The 15,986-nt window shown below is 34.7% G+C and overlaps 1 long non-coding RNA gene and 1 other non-coding gene across 5 annotated transcripts in view; one reads left to right on the forward strand and one right to left on the reverse strand.

The window, feature by feature from the left end:
* Nucleotides 1-15,986, reverse strand: part of LOC137488778 (uncharacterized) — a 385,094-nt gene that overhangs the window by 878 nt on the left and 368,230 nt on the right. For all 3 annotated transcript variants that reach the window (XR_012397097.1, XR_012397099.1, XR_012397098.1), the window contains one exon: nt 7,288-7,373. This is a non-coding gene — a long non-coding RNA (uncharacterized lncRNA). Of the gene's footprint in view, nt 1-7,287; nt 7,374-15,986 lie in introns of those variants that run through there.
* Nucleotides 5,069-7,463, forward strand: LOC101882264 (uncharacterized). 2 transcript variants are annotated; one of them, XR_012397101.1, is made up of 4 exons: nt 5,069-5,132; nt 5,220-5,352; nt 6,294-6,404; nt 7,300-7,463. It is a non-coding gene; the product is annotated as an uncharacterized protein (transcript). The 2 variants fall into 2 exon arrangements; XR_011006625.1 differs by having other exon boundaries at nt 5,220-5,336; nt 6,279-6,404.

The raw sequence follows: 15,986 nt of genomic DNA on the forward strand, positions 1-15,986 counted from the left end.
TCAAATGGACCATCAAAATAAAGTGTTACCGATTATTATCCGTAATTACACAATGCTTTTATTTGCATTATTATTCATTTTCTTGTCAGCTTAGTCCCTTTATTAATCCGGGGTCGCCACAGCGGAATGAACCGCCAACTTATCCAGCAAGTTTTTACACAGCAGATGCCCTTTCCCATCTCTGGGAAACATCCACACACACATTCACACACACACTCATACACTACGGACAATTTAGCCTACCCAATTCACCTGTACCGCATGTCTTTGGACTGTGGGGGAAACCGGAGCACCCGGAGGAAACACACGCGAAGGCCTGATGACTATAATATAATTGATTATTCCATGGGGAGTAAAGACACACATGTACATTGAAGTCAGGCTAGCTAAAAAAGCTAAAGCATAAAAATAAAAGTACCTCAGGTATTCAGTGCTAGTTTTGGCGTGTTTGTAAATGCTGGAGGCAATAATGAAATATTGTTCTTTCCACTACACTCACTGTGATGGCTAAATTCACTGTATATATTATGTTATATAATTTACACAAGCTGGATTTACTGGTCAGATTCACTAGAAATGCAGCACACTGAGGACACACACATATATATATTATATATATATATATTATATATATTTTTACAAAACATTTTTTATATAAAGTTTTCAACATTAGACTCAAAATTAAAACGTTATTTTGTTAGTTTAATTGGTGTCCAACAGTGTGTGGCTTAATTGTAACACGTTTTTACAACTAACCCTGCTGTGTCATGTTTTCCTCTAAACTGGCTCGCAGTCACTGTGTTTAACATCTTTCAAAATGGTGCCATCTTTTAGCCTAGAAGAAGGTGATCACAAAAATATATTAGATTTCGCTAACATACTTTCACAGATTATTTTTAAATAAAAAATATCGACTATAATAAAAATACTTGTATGCAGCAAAAATGGTTTCTCCTGTGTTTCTCATGCAAATTTTGCCGAACCTTTTCAATAATTGACAGGAAGACGTTTGCCAACATTGTGGTGAAAACCTCGGAAGCATCCCATGAGCAAACCCTGAGCAAATACCTTAAAATTCTGTGTTACATTTTACCCCGAGCTACACTGTGCCCCGCGTTCCACTAACCATTGATTTGCATAGAATTTCACCCCCCACTATAGAAGTAAATAGTTACATATTTTCAGCTATCTTACATCCTTTTTAGTCCAAGAGAAGAAAGAAACTCAAAATGGTTTGACAACACTTGAGGGAAATTTATATATGTAGTGAGCAAATTGTCATTTTGGGGTGAACTATCCCTTTAAGGCAGGGGTAGGGAACCAGGCTCGGGAGCCACATGAGGCTCTTTGACCAAACATATGTGGCTCTCCAGTTGTCTCTCTTCAATAATATTTTAAAGTTATAAAAATTACAACTGTCACTATCAGTTTTCTATTGAAAATACAATTAAAGTTCCATTTATATTGTATTTCCTACAGCAAAATTAATAAGAACTCAGTTTAAAATAGGAAGACGTTTCAACCAATGCTGCGCTGTGGTTTAACTTGAATCGCGACACCAATAAAGGTCAAGCAACTTACATTTCTATGGTAACCTCATGCACATAAATTCAAACAACCTTTATGAGAGGCGATGGCGAAAAGAAAATAAACTATAAATGGTATATTCTTTATACATTGTGATGCGTCATATTTGTTTATTTTTAAGTTGTGGATGGACATAAATAAAGGTTTTGTTTATAAATAAATAAAGGTGTTGTCACATACACACACTCCATATACTGTAGCTCTTTAAAAAAGGTTCCTGACCCCTGAAGGAAAGATTCAACAAACATGCAGCCACACAAACACACACACACACACACACACACACACACACACACACACACACACACACACACACACACACACACACACACACACACACACACAAAATAAAACACGGTAGTAAATTTTTTATATTGCTCAAGAAGATTTTTCTTAAATGTGATCCATACGTGATTCGTGATCCATAATTATTTAAATATGAATTTGATTGCTCACTAAGTTTAACAAATCAAAGGTTTAAAATGCTAAAAGACGATATGACTAACCCACATCTGCTAATATTGACATTTAATACATTCAGCAATTAAAGAAACAACCTACTAAATAAACACTGTTAAATACTTAGTAAGTGACACCCTTACTGACACAAACACAGATGCAGTCAATCATGCAATGCACACACATACACACGTCTAACATAAATTAAACATAAATGATATCATGCAACAGTGTGTTCTGCCAAATCATCCGTGTTCATGACATTTTACAAATGTTTCAGATAGTGGCAGTGTCTCTATTCCCTCCATTCAAGTCCATTTAACTAAAATCACCTAAAATACAGCAGCCTAAAGATCTGCAAGTGCAAGTTTATAGTACAGTAAAATGAATGATCCAAGACTATCAGAGATCATTTTAGTTTATTTAGGATTTGATGTCTAATAATGACAGAAGGTGGTGTGCTCAAACACATTCAACTGTTTTTCTTTCTCACCGTAAGGTTATGCAGCTTAAAATAATAAAGCAATTAATACAGCAAGACCTTTTATTTTTAAAACCTATAGATTTTTACCTTCTTTTAGAAGGACGAGAGGCAAAAAATCATGAAAAAGGTGAACATCTGTTCACATTTAGAAATTTAATACAATGAAATATATGAAAATTAAATATATGACGAACAAATACATATTTATTTATGTATTATTTATTTATTGCCAGATTTGCAAGTTATTATGGCTATTTTGTGGCAAAATGGATATACATAAAATATTACATGATAAAAAGAAATTCGTATTACAATAAAAACATTAATTAGACAAATATATAAAATATAAATAAATAAAATTCACAAAAAAAATTATTAAAAAAGTTAAATATGAATTTTCAGTTAAATTTTTAATAAATAATTTAAATATTTTCCTGGTGGTCCCTTTTTAAAAATGTCCATCAAAGTACTCTCCTTATAAAAATTTTGTCTAATGGAATTTAAACTTCTACATTCCAACAAAACATGTTTTTTGGTAAGAGCAGCCTGGCAGTAATTATATTTAGGTGGTTCTTCATTATTTAGTAAATATAAATGTGTCACAAATTCATATTAAGAGTTCACATTAGTAAAACATGTCATACATGCATCGTTCATTCATTCTTCAGCTTAGTCCCTTACTTATCAGGGTCGCCACAGCGGAATGAACCGTCAATTATTCCAGCATATGTTTTATGCAGCGGATACCCTTCCAGCTGCAACCCAGCACTGGGAAACACCCATTCAAACTTACATGCTAATTTAGTTTCTTCAATTTATCTATAGCACATATCTTTGGACTGTGGAGGAAACCAGAGCACTCAGAGGAGACTCACGCAAACACAAGGAGAACATGCAAACTCCACAAAGAAATGTCAACCAGAACTCGAAACAGTGACCTTCTTGCTGCGGGCTGACAGTGCTAACCACTTAGCCACCGTGACGCCCATGTTTATGCAACATATATTTCAAAATATTGCGAAAATTACTGCTTTTATATAAACCGGAGCACCTGGAGGAAACCCACGCCAACACAGAGAGAACGTGCAATCTCCACACAGAAACACCAACTGGCCTAGCCGGAGGGTGAACCAGCAACCTTCTGCTGTGAGGAGACGATGCTAACAACTGAGCCACCAAATTTTAAATAAAATATTATAGCCTTTCCTGAATCATTCATGTTCTTAGTTAAGACTTGTTTTTAAAGCAACCCAGTCTCATTCTGAAAATGTACCTCTGTGTACATTTCTGGAGAGTGCCAAATATGTCCCAGGAGGTACGTTTTTTTGCAGTTTTTATTTTTTCGCAAATTCACTAGAGGTCGCTGTGTACACTTTTTGAGATCTCAAATCTCTCTTGCGAGTGCCATTCGTGCCTGCTGTTCTCGTGTAAATTTACCAGAGGCCGCTGTTGACTGACTGTTTGACTGACTGATCGACTGACCCACCGTCCTCCTTCCCTTAACCCAACCAATAGTGTTTTCAAAAGCACTGATTGACCAGTGCCTACCTAATTCCCTAAACCCAGCCGAAAGTACTTCACAGTTGGGTTGGTGTTCCTAGGCTTCTAAGCTTTCCCCTTTGTCCTCCAAATGTAACACCTGTCATTATGGCCAAACAGTTCAGTCTTAGTTCCATCAGACCACAGGACATGTCTCCACAAATGACTCTGTTTCCCAGTGTATTTAGCAAATTGTAATCTGGCTTTTTTGTTGATTCTGGCTTGTTGATTTTCCCTGTTGTCACACAAGGAAGCAGTGTGTTTGAGGTTTTCCTTAAAAACTATTCTACAGTTGTGCCTCCAATTAACTGAAATGTTGTCAATTAGCCAATCAAAAACTTCCAAAACCTTGAAACCATCATCTGAGCTTTTTCAGAGGCAGAGAAATCTTTTTGTATGTAAACTTGATTTTCAAGAAAAGTTTTAACAATTTCTCAAAAAATATCTCTCTCATTATTCTGCTATTAAGCATAACATAAACCAATTTGATAATCCTAACATACCTAAAAGAGAAAAAGTTTAGTCACTAACATCTGACTTTTTAAAAAAATGGTTATGTGCCTTTTATGCAGTGTATGTAAACTTCTGGTTTCAACTGTAAATAGTCTGAATTTTCAATCGATATTTCAGCATGTCATAGACCAGATTAACTAGTGAAAAATGTTTTAACTATTAAGCTAATTATAACGACTTTATGAAACCAATGAAAATACAATGTGAATATTCTTTAAAAGCCCTGTAAACTGTAAATAATAAATAATTATTAACATTTATTTGAAGTGCCCATGATATCAATATAACGCATGTTCATTATTAAAGTAAATATTGGATTATTGAAAGTCAGAATTTGTCTAGACTGAGACAACCTTTCAGATGTGACATACAAGCTGCATGCTGTACAACAACAGGAAATATGAATGATATGCAGTTTCCCCTAATAATCCCACCCCTTCACAAAAACAGACATTAAAAAGCAAAGGAAACAGTCATTTCTCATTCTGTCCCTGACACATGATGAATCTGAGAGTGTCTGCTGTTCTTCTTCTGGTTTTTCTCACTAGAGGTAAACAAATGAAACAAGCTTTAATAATAATTATATTTCACACTACATTTTAGCATTTAATAAATAATGAATTTTTTGTGCCCTAAGGAAACTCACTCAAATGCTACGCATGCATTTCTCTGACGGATTCTTGTAATGCAAAAGAGACGACGTGTCCAGAGGGATTCTCCAAATGTTTCAGTACAACAGTGCATGGATCCCTAGGTAAGTCTGTAATGATGTGGAAATCCACTGTAATAATTGACTGTAATAATTGACTGAAATTGGGATTTCTGTGTGGAGTTTGCATGTTTTCCCCGTGCTGGCATGAGTTTCCTCTTGGTGCTCCGGTTTCCCCGACAGTCCAAACACATGCGCTATAGGTGAATTGGATGAACTAAATTGGCTGTAGTGTATGAGTGTGAATGCAAGAGTGTATGGGTGTTTCCCAGTGCTGGGTTGCAGCTAAAAGGGCATCCGCTGCATAATAGCATATGCTGGATAAGTTGGTGCTTCATTCTGCTGTGGCAACCCCTGATAATTAAAGGGACTAAGCTGAAAAGTAAATGAATGAATGTTACAAAAAATATGGGCAATACACTGGTGTCAAGATCACAAGCGATCTAACCAAGAGAGATCGCTAGAAAACATTCACACTCACAGGACTACAAGTCTGCTGGTAAATGGACTACATATTCAGTCATGCAGCACACACACACACCTGCTCCAAGTCTCCTGTGATTAGACTTTCACGGCTGAAGCTGCTCTAGGACTGATTAATGGACTATAAGTACTGCTCAAACACAAACACTGTTGGGGAGTCTTGTTATCTGTTCTAGTGACATCACAAAGCGTTTCCTTTGTCTTGCTTTACTGTGTTTTTGATCCTTGCCTTGTTTATTTGTTTAATCCTGTTTGCTGCCTGCCTTTTGACTACGATTCTGGACTGCCTGTATACATCTGTTTGCCCATGTGTTGAACATTGCTGGCCTGACCTCGCTAATAAACCTGCATGTGGATCCTCACCTCCGTTGTCAGTGTCACTCCCCAGGTTACAGATAGATTCAGCAGACAGATTTGTACAGCCCTTGACAACTGAAATGAGGCTTTGAATGAGAAAGGCTTACCTCTGATTTATATTATGAAATTGTGTGTGCTTCTTTACAGGACCTGTTAAGATAGCTAGCACAACTAAACAGTGTGAACGTGAGTGTGAACCTGGGACTAAAAAACTATCAACAGGAGGCACAGTGACCACCAAGTGCTGTGATAGTGATCTCTGCAATGCTGCAGGTATTTACCTTTATCTTTAATGACTTTAAAATGAGAAAATAAAATAAATAATCACAGACTGAAACAAACACAGGTGACTGTCCATGAGAACTGAGCCAAACGGGGCCGGAGTGGGACTCCTTTTCAGCCCTGGAGTTTCAAGCCTCAGACCTGCCCACCTCAGTTCACGACTGACTATATTAAAATAAGGTCATTTCCAATTCAGTTTCTAATGAGACTATTGCATCTTTTTCAAGAAAACAGCTGTTTTACTTCAAATGTTCAACAACCCTAACAGTATTATATGTCTTAACAATAAAAATGAAAAAAATTAATTAATTACTCATGAGGTTTGAACCTGGGTCGGCGGCTTTGTAACACAACTTGCTGACCACTGGACCACAACAGCTTTTCTCAGTGTAGTGACTCATCTGAGTTACATCATCATTAACCTGCAGGCTGAATCGTGCTCATGAGGCTGCGCAAAAATAGATAAAAAGAGCAGAGCTGCGGCAAAATAATGAACAAAAAGAGTGAGGCTGTGAAAAAAGTGCGACTGCTGAGAGCAACAGAGTCTGGAGCTAGGGACACCGGCCCTCGCGGCCAAAAAACGGCCAATTCTCCCGATTAGCCAATCCGGGCCTGGAGCCAAATATAAAATTTTACTAATAGTATAATAGAATAAGTATAATAATAGACTTGTCTTTCATAATTTTCATAAATAAAAATTTCTAATAAAATAAATTTCTCCTTTTCAAATGGTTGAGTTTGTTATCGCCCATTTATTATAAACAATCAATTTTTTTTTGTGTTTGCCTAATATTGTTTGCATTATTTGATTTGAATGCACATGCAATTTTTATTGAGTGTTATTATTATTATAATTTAATCGTAAACTACTCACTGTCTTTTTCAGATGGGATGTACAAGAGAAGTGTCGTCCTGCTGTTGTCTCCTCTGCTCTTTTACTTTCTGTTTCACTGAGTTCAACTGCAGGAGAAAGAAAACCACATCAAACATTATTGTATCATGATTTGAGTATCAAAAATATGCATTTCAATAAAGAGATATGAATCAAAATGTTGTATTAGTTTTATGACCAGTTCAATCAAGGTACATTATTACATCCAAATCAATCCATCCATCTAAATACAGTCAAGATCGGGCTAGACTGTATATTAACTGCATATTGTGGAGAAAAAGGAATTTATTTTGAGTACTTTTGTATCTTTATTTTGTATTAGATAAAATGTTTAGACTAATAACAGATTAATGAATCTTTTTCTTTTGTATGATTCCATTTATTAACCAAGCATACTTCTTTCTTCTTTCTGTGTTGCATACTTTAGAAGGAACTGCTGACAATAGCGAAATAGCAGAATAAGAATAAATATAGTGCGGGGGCTCTTGCTCCAGACTGCTATCAAATTAAAGAGCTGGATGGGTGTGGAAGTTGTGAATAATTTAAGGTACACTTAACTGTTCAGTTCTGGTATGCAGAGAAGGGTTGCAGAAAGAGGAAGTATGTTTGGGGTACAAGAGCCAAAGGACTGCAAAATGACTGATAAGTGATGTTATACCAAAACTCCACCTGTTAATATCAGTGGTGTATATACAGTATATGTATGCTGGACTCAGTTGTGAACCTCTTGAATGTAATTCTTGTATTGCATTGGTGTAACATAACCTGGAGCTCTGTTATCGAATTATTATTTTGTATCTATTAAATTACTAATATTTTGGCATTGAAGAAAACCCTCTACTGATCTTTTTTTATTGAACACACATTGAATTGGCTTGACATTCCAACAATATACATTTTTACATGCATATACACTGCATAAACATATATAGTTGAAACCAGAAGTTTACATACCCTGTAAAAAAGGCACATATCCATTTAAAAAAAAAAGTCAGATGTTATTGTGACTAAACTTTTTCTCTTTAAGGTAAGTTTGGATTATCACATTTGTTTCTGTTATGCTTATTTTAATAGCAGAATAACGAGAGAGATATTTTTTTGAGAAATTGTTAAAACTTTTCTTGAAAGTCAAGTTTACATACAATAAGATTCTTTTGCTTATGAAAAAGCTCAGATGATGGTGTAATGGTTTTGGAAGTCTCTGATTGGCTAATTGACAACATTTGAGTTAATTGGAGGCACAACTGTAGAATAATATTTAAGGAAAACCTCAAATACACTCCTTCCTTGTGTGACAACATGGAAAATCAACAAGCCAGAATCCACAAAAAAAGCCAGATTACAGTTTGCTAAATTACACTGGGAAAAAGACTAATGCTTGGAGACATGGTCTGATGGAACTAAGACTGAACTGTTTGGCCATAATGACCAGTGTTACATTTGGAGGACAAAGTAGAAAGCTTACAAGCCAAGGAACACCATCCCAACAACAATCCAAGAACATTATGTAGAAATACTGAAGCAACATCTCAAGACGTCAGCCAGGAAATTTGGCCACAAATGGGTCTTCCAAACAGACCATGACCCTAAGCATACTGCCAAGTTAGTTAAAATGTGCTTTAAGGACAACAGAGTGAATGTTTTGGAGTGGCCATCACAAATCCCTGAACTCAATCCTATAGAAAATTTGTGGGCAGAATTGAAAAAGCTTGCGTAAGCAAGACAGCCAACAAATCTGACTCAGTTACAACAAATTCTGTCAGAAATGGGCTCAAATTCCTTCAAACTATTGTAAGAAGCTTGTAGAAGGATACCCAAAACATTTGACCGAAGTTGTACAGTTTAAAAGCAAATAAAAAAAATACCAAAGAAAATGTATGTAAACTTTTGACTGTCTAGAAATTAATAAAAAATTCTCTCATTATTCTTGCATTTAGCAAATTTAAATGATTTAGGTAATCCTAACGGACCTTAAATAGTAAACGTTTAGTATGATTTACCATAAGACATTTAAAAAAATGGTTTTGTTCCTTTTTTTTAGAGCGTATGTAAACTTATGGTTTCAACTGTATATGTATGTAATCATGTATATGTAATCACCCTTCGGTGAACTTTTTATTTTTAAGATATTTTAAAACTAGTTTAGGAAATTATTGGTTGTATTTATACATTAAATGGTTGAAATACTTGCATCTAGCCACAATGATTATAATCCACAGATGCTCATTTCAGAATTGAAGGTGTCAACCTATAAAATGGACATGTTTATATTTTTACTCATTGACACCCGAGAAAGTCAAATTTTCCTCATTCACTCATCAGACCCTGATGCATACAATGCAAAAATGTAGTCTATAGAAAAGAGTCCTTTTCGTGACTGATTTAAACTTTGCATGGTTAAATGAAAACTAAAACTGAGATGATCATAACAATAAATGTGTTGTTCAATGGTCGTTCATGTTAGTAAATATATTAATTAACAAATGCATTGTAAAGTAATGCCAGTAAATTATGTGTATCATTCTGTAGATGTATTGAAAAGGAAAAAATTACTAAAAGTAGTTTTTAAAAAAGTGTGTAGGGGGTAGACCCCTTTAGTCTTAAGAAATATATATATATATATATATATATATATATATATATATATATATATATATATATATATATATATATATATATATATATATACATACACACACAAACGCATGCACGCACACACGCACGCACACACACACACACACACACACACACACACAGTTGAAGTCAGAATTATTAGCCCCCCTGAATTATTAGCACCCCTGTTAATTTTTTACCCCCCAATTTCTGTTTAACGGAGAGAAGATTGTTTCAAAACATTTCTAAACATAATAGTTTTAATAATTCATTTCTAGTAACTGATTTATGATGACAGTAAATAATATCTTACTAGATATTTTTTTCAAGACACTTCTATACAGCTTAAAGAGACATTTAAAGGCTTAACGAGGTTAATTAGGGTAACTAGGCAGGTTAGGGTAATTAGGCAAGTTATTGTATAACGATGGTTTGTTCTGTAGACAGTCTGAAAAAAATTGCTTAAAGAGGCAAATAATTTTGTCCTTAATATGGTGTTTAAAAAAATAATAACTGCTTTTATTCTAGCCAAAATAAAACAAATAAGACTTTCTCCAGAAGAAAAAATATTGTCAGACATACTGTGAAAATTTCCTTGCTCTGTTAAACATCGTTTGGGAAATATTATAAAAGAAAAAAAATTAAAGGGGGGCTAATAATTTAGACTTCATCTGTATTTTTGTGTTTCTTCTTTTTTCTTTTTGATATTGTATCAGGCTAGGTCGCTTATGCTTATGCTAAATAAAATGGTACTAAATGAGTCCACAAAAAATCCTTCTCAGGAGACAAAGTAACAACAACAACCTAAATTCTTCTTACTAAGTTAAACCATGCAACAATCCTATCAGTGCACATTTACAGAGGAGACCTACAGAAAGTCTGATGCTCATCTCCGATAACCATACACACTCATTTCACAAGAACACACACATACACCCACATCTACCACAAAACTCCAAGTAAAACATTATTGTCTATCTCAAATGTGCATAATGTGCTCCACAGAAATATTTATTGAGAGTGAATAAATGCATTAAAAGCAGAACTACTTAGGTCTAATTTGATCTGTACAGCACCTCCAGTGCACATTTACATTGTTTAACATATGCAGAGAAGACCTACAGAAAGTATCTGACTCATCTCTACTCTGACAACCACGGAAGCTCTTTTCACAAAAAGCATACACACAGACACACACAGACACACACACACAGACATCTAACCACAAATCACCTTGCTCCATCTTAAACCACAAAGATATGCAGATTTTTACTCTGAGCCTTTGCAAATAATGCCAGGTGTAATTGCCTCATGCTCTCTCTACACACACAGACACACACATCTACATCAATATATATATATATATATATATATATATATATATATATATATATATATATATATATATATATATATATATATATATATATATATATATATATATATATATATATATACAGACACACACACACACACAGTTAATGTTAATATTATTAGCCCTCCAGTAAATTTTTCTAGTTTTTAAATATTTCCCAAATTATAATTGACAGAGCAAGGAAGAAAGCCTGATTTGTTAAATTTCAGCTAGACTAAAAGCAGTTTATACAATGACTTGCCTAATTAGAGTTAGGGTAACTTATAACTTATAGTATATATATATATATATATATATATATATATATATATATATATATATATATATATATATATGTATGTTTATATATATATATATATGTTTATATATATATATATATATATATATATATATATATATATATATATATATATATATATATATATATATATATATATATATATGTGTGTGTGTGTGTGTGTGTGTGTGTGTGTGTGTGTGTGTGTGTGTGTGTGTGTGTGTGTGTGTTTGTGTGTGTGTGTGTGTGTGTGTATTATAAGTTATAAGTTAGGGTAATTAGCCAAGTGATTGCATAAACTGCTTTTAGTCTAGCTGAAATTTAACAAATCAGGCTTTCTTCCTTGCTCTGTACATACATATATACATACAGTACTGGTGGTGGTGTGGAGAGACCGCCCCCTCATGATTGTGCAGCGCTTTGGGTGTACGGCCATGCAAAATAAATGCGCTATATAAATACACATTACATTACATACATTACATAGTATAGTGCGGGCCTTCATTTGCAGCCATTACAGCATCAATTGGTCTTGAATGACAGATACAAGTCCTCATGTGGCTAGAAGGATTTTGAGTCATTATTCCTGGAGGTCATTACAGTATGTGATGCTGGTGGAGGAAAGCTTTCCTGACTCGCTCCTCTAAAACACCCCAAAGTGGCTTAATAATATTTAGGTCGGGTGACTGTGCAGGTCATGGAAGATGTTCAACTTTACTTTCATGTTCATCAAACCACTCTGTCACCAGTCCTGCTCTGTGTATCTGTGCTTTATCATCCTAATACACTGCACCATCTTCAGAATACAATGTTTGAACCATTGGGTCTCCACATGGTCCTCCAGAATGGTTCGGTAGACCTTGGCAGTGACGAACCCATATAGCACAAGTATTGTGCTTAGGGAATGCCATGATATTGAAGCCCAAACCATCACAGATCCACTAGACGCTTCCCTCTGGGCATGCAGCAGTCTGGGTGGTATCCCAGCAAGCAAATTTTGTTTTTAAAAGATGTCTAATAGATGTCTAAACAGTTGTTTTGGCTTAATCAAGGCTAAATTTAGTCTGTCAGAGAAAATGTAATAAACGTCGAAGAATGGGCCACAACTAAAATCAAATAAACAGAAACGAATGACTACACAGTCTAGTTTGTTCATTTGACAACTAGTCTAGTTTTGAGCTATTCTTAGATGTCTATTAGATTTTCACTGACAGCCAAAGTTTAGCCTAAGATGCTTTTTTGTTTGCTGGGATGCTTCTTTGGGGCTTCTCCACACCACAACACTCTCAGATGTGGGACAGACAGTGCAGGTGGATATATCAGAGAGCAATGCATGCTTCAAATTATCCACAGAGGCTGCTGGCACCATTGAAACCGACTTTAGGCATTGGCACGATTAACCAAAGTTTGGGCTATAGACCAATTACCAACCCACGTCACACGGGTCCCCGGTTGCAAAAAAAGACAGGCTGCTATAATAAAAATGTTGTGTTGTGCGGTAAGATTTCGAACTCAAAAGTCCAAAAATAAAAAAACTTAACTTTTACTATACACCACACTGCTTTAATGCTAACTGCAGACGTCTTTGGCTAAAGGGAAGCTGAATGTCTGTGCTGAAGTGATGACCTGATTAGAAATGCTGGACTCTGCAGTTCTCATGTCATATCAGGTAAGTTCACGCTATGCTGAATCATACACATTATTCGTTTTTGATTGCAGAAATGATTTCAGCAAAAACAGTTACATATGGTGAATTAAACTGCTGACACTCAATGCTAAGAATGAAACGTGAAAGTGTAAGTTATTAAGGTAAACTTGGTTTTATATTCATACATTCATTCAGTGACAACTTGTGACAGGTTTGTGCAGGTTATTTCGATCTGAAATAACCTGCAAGTGTGACTTGAAAACAACATTAACACTGTTTATTTGACTGTAAACAATGTTGTACTTTGATAGTCATTGGCTGCTAATATGATTTCGCTATTTAGAGTTTGCAAATAATAATTTTATGAAATTATATTATTAAGCAGAAAGTCTGAATGTGCGAATATAAAACCAACTTACCTCTATGTATAGGTTCACATACCCTGCCGTACAGGTGTAGTTCGCTGTCAGAATGCAGTCGCTTTGCGTGTTGGTGATTAATAAGCCAGGCGTTGTATAATGTTAACTCATTCTTCCTTCATTAATGTCTTTCAATTGTCTTTGGCTAGGAAGAACCTCAGCTTTTAGCTCTACATAGTGTTGAATCTGGTCATCATGGAGCATTATTTCTTGCACATGACCACACAGAACAAAATTGTTGGCATCCAAAGACTTGTTGGCCTTTAACTTGTCTCTTGTAAAATCACTTGGAGCTTCAATGAGATTGTATATTTGGGGCTGGATGCTTGGTCATTTCGTCTTATCCAATATTCATTGGGAGGGTGCTATCACAAATGGACCTGTCAGACGAACGACACTTACTTTAACGTAAATTTTGCAGAATAACTGTGCTCATCACTGGGTGACAAGATGTATATATATATATATATATATATATATATATATATATATATATATATATATATATATATATGTATGTATATATATGTGTGTGTGTGTGTGTGTGTGTGTGTATATATTAGGGATGTAACGGTATCAGAATTTCACGGTACGGTAATACCTCGGTATGAATGTCACGGTACGGTATTTATTGAATCATTTACAGGAAAAAACAAAACTTATGAAAATACTCCAAAAAAGTGCCAAAAGTGTCAATGACATACAAATTAGCCATCTATCTGTAAGCTTTGAAACAGGAACTTTAATTTTAATAACAAAAAATTATTAAACCATGTAAAAAAATAAAGTTTCAATTTAGTATTGTTGAAAACTCATCACATTCAACATTTAATCACACTCAGCCCATCTACCCAGATGAGAGCTCTGCTAGTCGGACTTCTCATCAAGCATCTCCCGCTGGATCTAATCTCACTATATTTATTAAACGGGATATTTCATTTATCTTGTTGTCTTTATCTAACGACATATTCCCTGCTTTGGGCATTGGAATCTATTACTTGTTCTCAGGTAACGTGTTTTGGCAAAAGAGAGGCTGTGTTTCGTATTTTCACTGAAATTGAAAGGAGGCAGTGTTTTTATCGGCTCCGTTTTGTTATAAATATCCACACAGTGAAAATGACGCTCATCTTATGCAGCACGACGCCTCAACATGTCTGCTGTCTAAGTTGCTAATATTAAAATGAAAATAGGCAGTTCCTTAAATCATGTTTACATTTTATTGTTGAGAAAGTGAAACAACGAAGCCAGGGTGATGTGAATGAAGTTATAAAGTACACTGTTCCCTTTGAAGATTTACCCGTGTCCATAGTGTATGTGTGTGAATGAGTGTGTATGAATGTTTCTCCTTCCAGCTGCAACCCATCACTGGGAAACATCCATGCACACTCATTCACACACATACATTAGGAACAATTTAGCCAACCCAAATTCACCTATAGCGCATGTCTTTGGTCTGTGGGGGAAACTGGAGCACCCAGCGGACACCAACACCAACACAGGGAGAACATGCAAACCTATTTTATTTTATTTTATTTTATTTTATTATTTTATTTTATTTTATTTTATTTTATTATTTTATTTTATTTTTTTATTTTTGGCCAGAACTGTACAAGGGCATTTGAGCAGACAACTTTATTAATTAATATTATATTAAAACACAGTTAACAACACTATTATAAAATATAATAGTGGTTAAATAAAAATGTATAATTGCATTTAGCATTATTTATCAGCAGGTGGCAGCAGATTTTCTTTTTATACACTATTAGAAAAGCACGATCAGATCTTTTTGCGTTTGTTCACATTAAACACTACAGCCGTTTTACTCTTTCAAAATCATAACAAGTTGTACTGTAATATTAATAATAATTTATTATTATTAATATTATTATTAATTATAGAATGAAAATATTAATAAAAATAAAACAAAAGCCCTGAGGATGATATTGTAAGATTAAATGTGATAATGAGGAAATTACAATACTATATTTTTCTAGATTCTTCCTATTATTTTAACAAGCTGGTATATTTTCAAAACTCGTAATAATTTTATTATCAAATTTTTTGTTTGCATTTCTTCTCAATTAGCTTAATGCGTCCGTGTACCATTTAGTCCAGCTGATCTCACAGGTGGTGCCACTGGCTGGTTCGGGCCCTATGACAGATTTCAGGTTTTGAGGATGAAATTGAAAAAAAGATCCACAAGTCGAGGATGCAGATGCAAACAATGCTAGACTGCACAACTTCCTGACCACTTCTCATTTCACACAGACACAAACCTCACATCTAAACCACACATTTCCTGACAGGTGTAGTAAAAAATTGTCATGGCAAACCAGACATACACAC

This window comes from Danio rerio, chromosome 21 (assembly GCF_049306965.1).
Source record: "Danio rerio strain Tuebingen ecotype United States chromosome 21, GRCz12tu, whole genome shotgun sequence".
Lineage (NCBI taxonomy): Eukaryota > Metazoa > Chordata > Actinopteri > Cypriniformes > Danionidae > Danio > Danio rerio.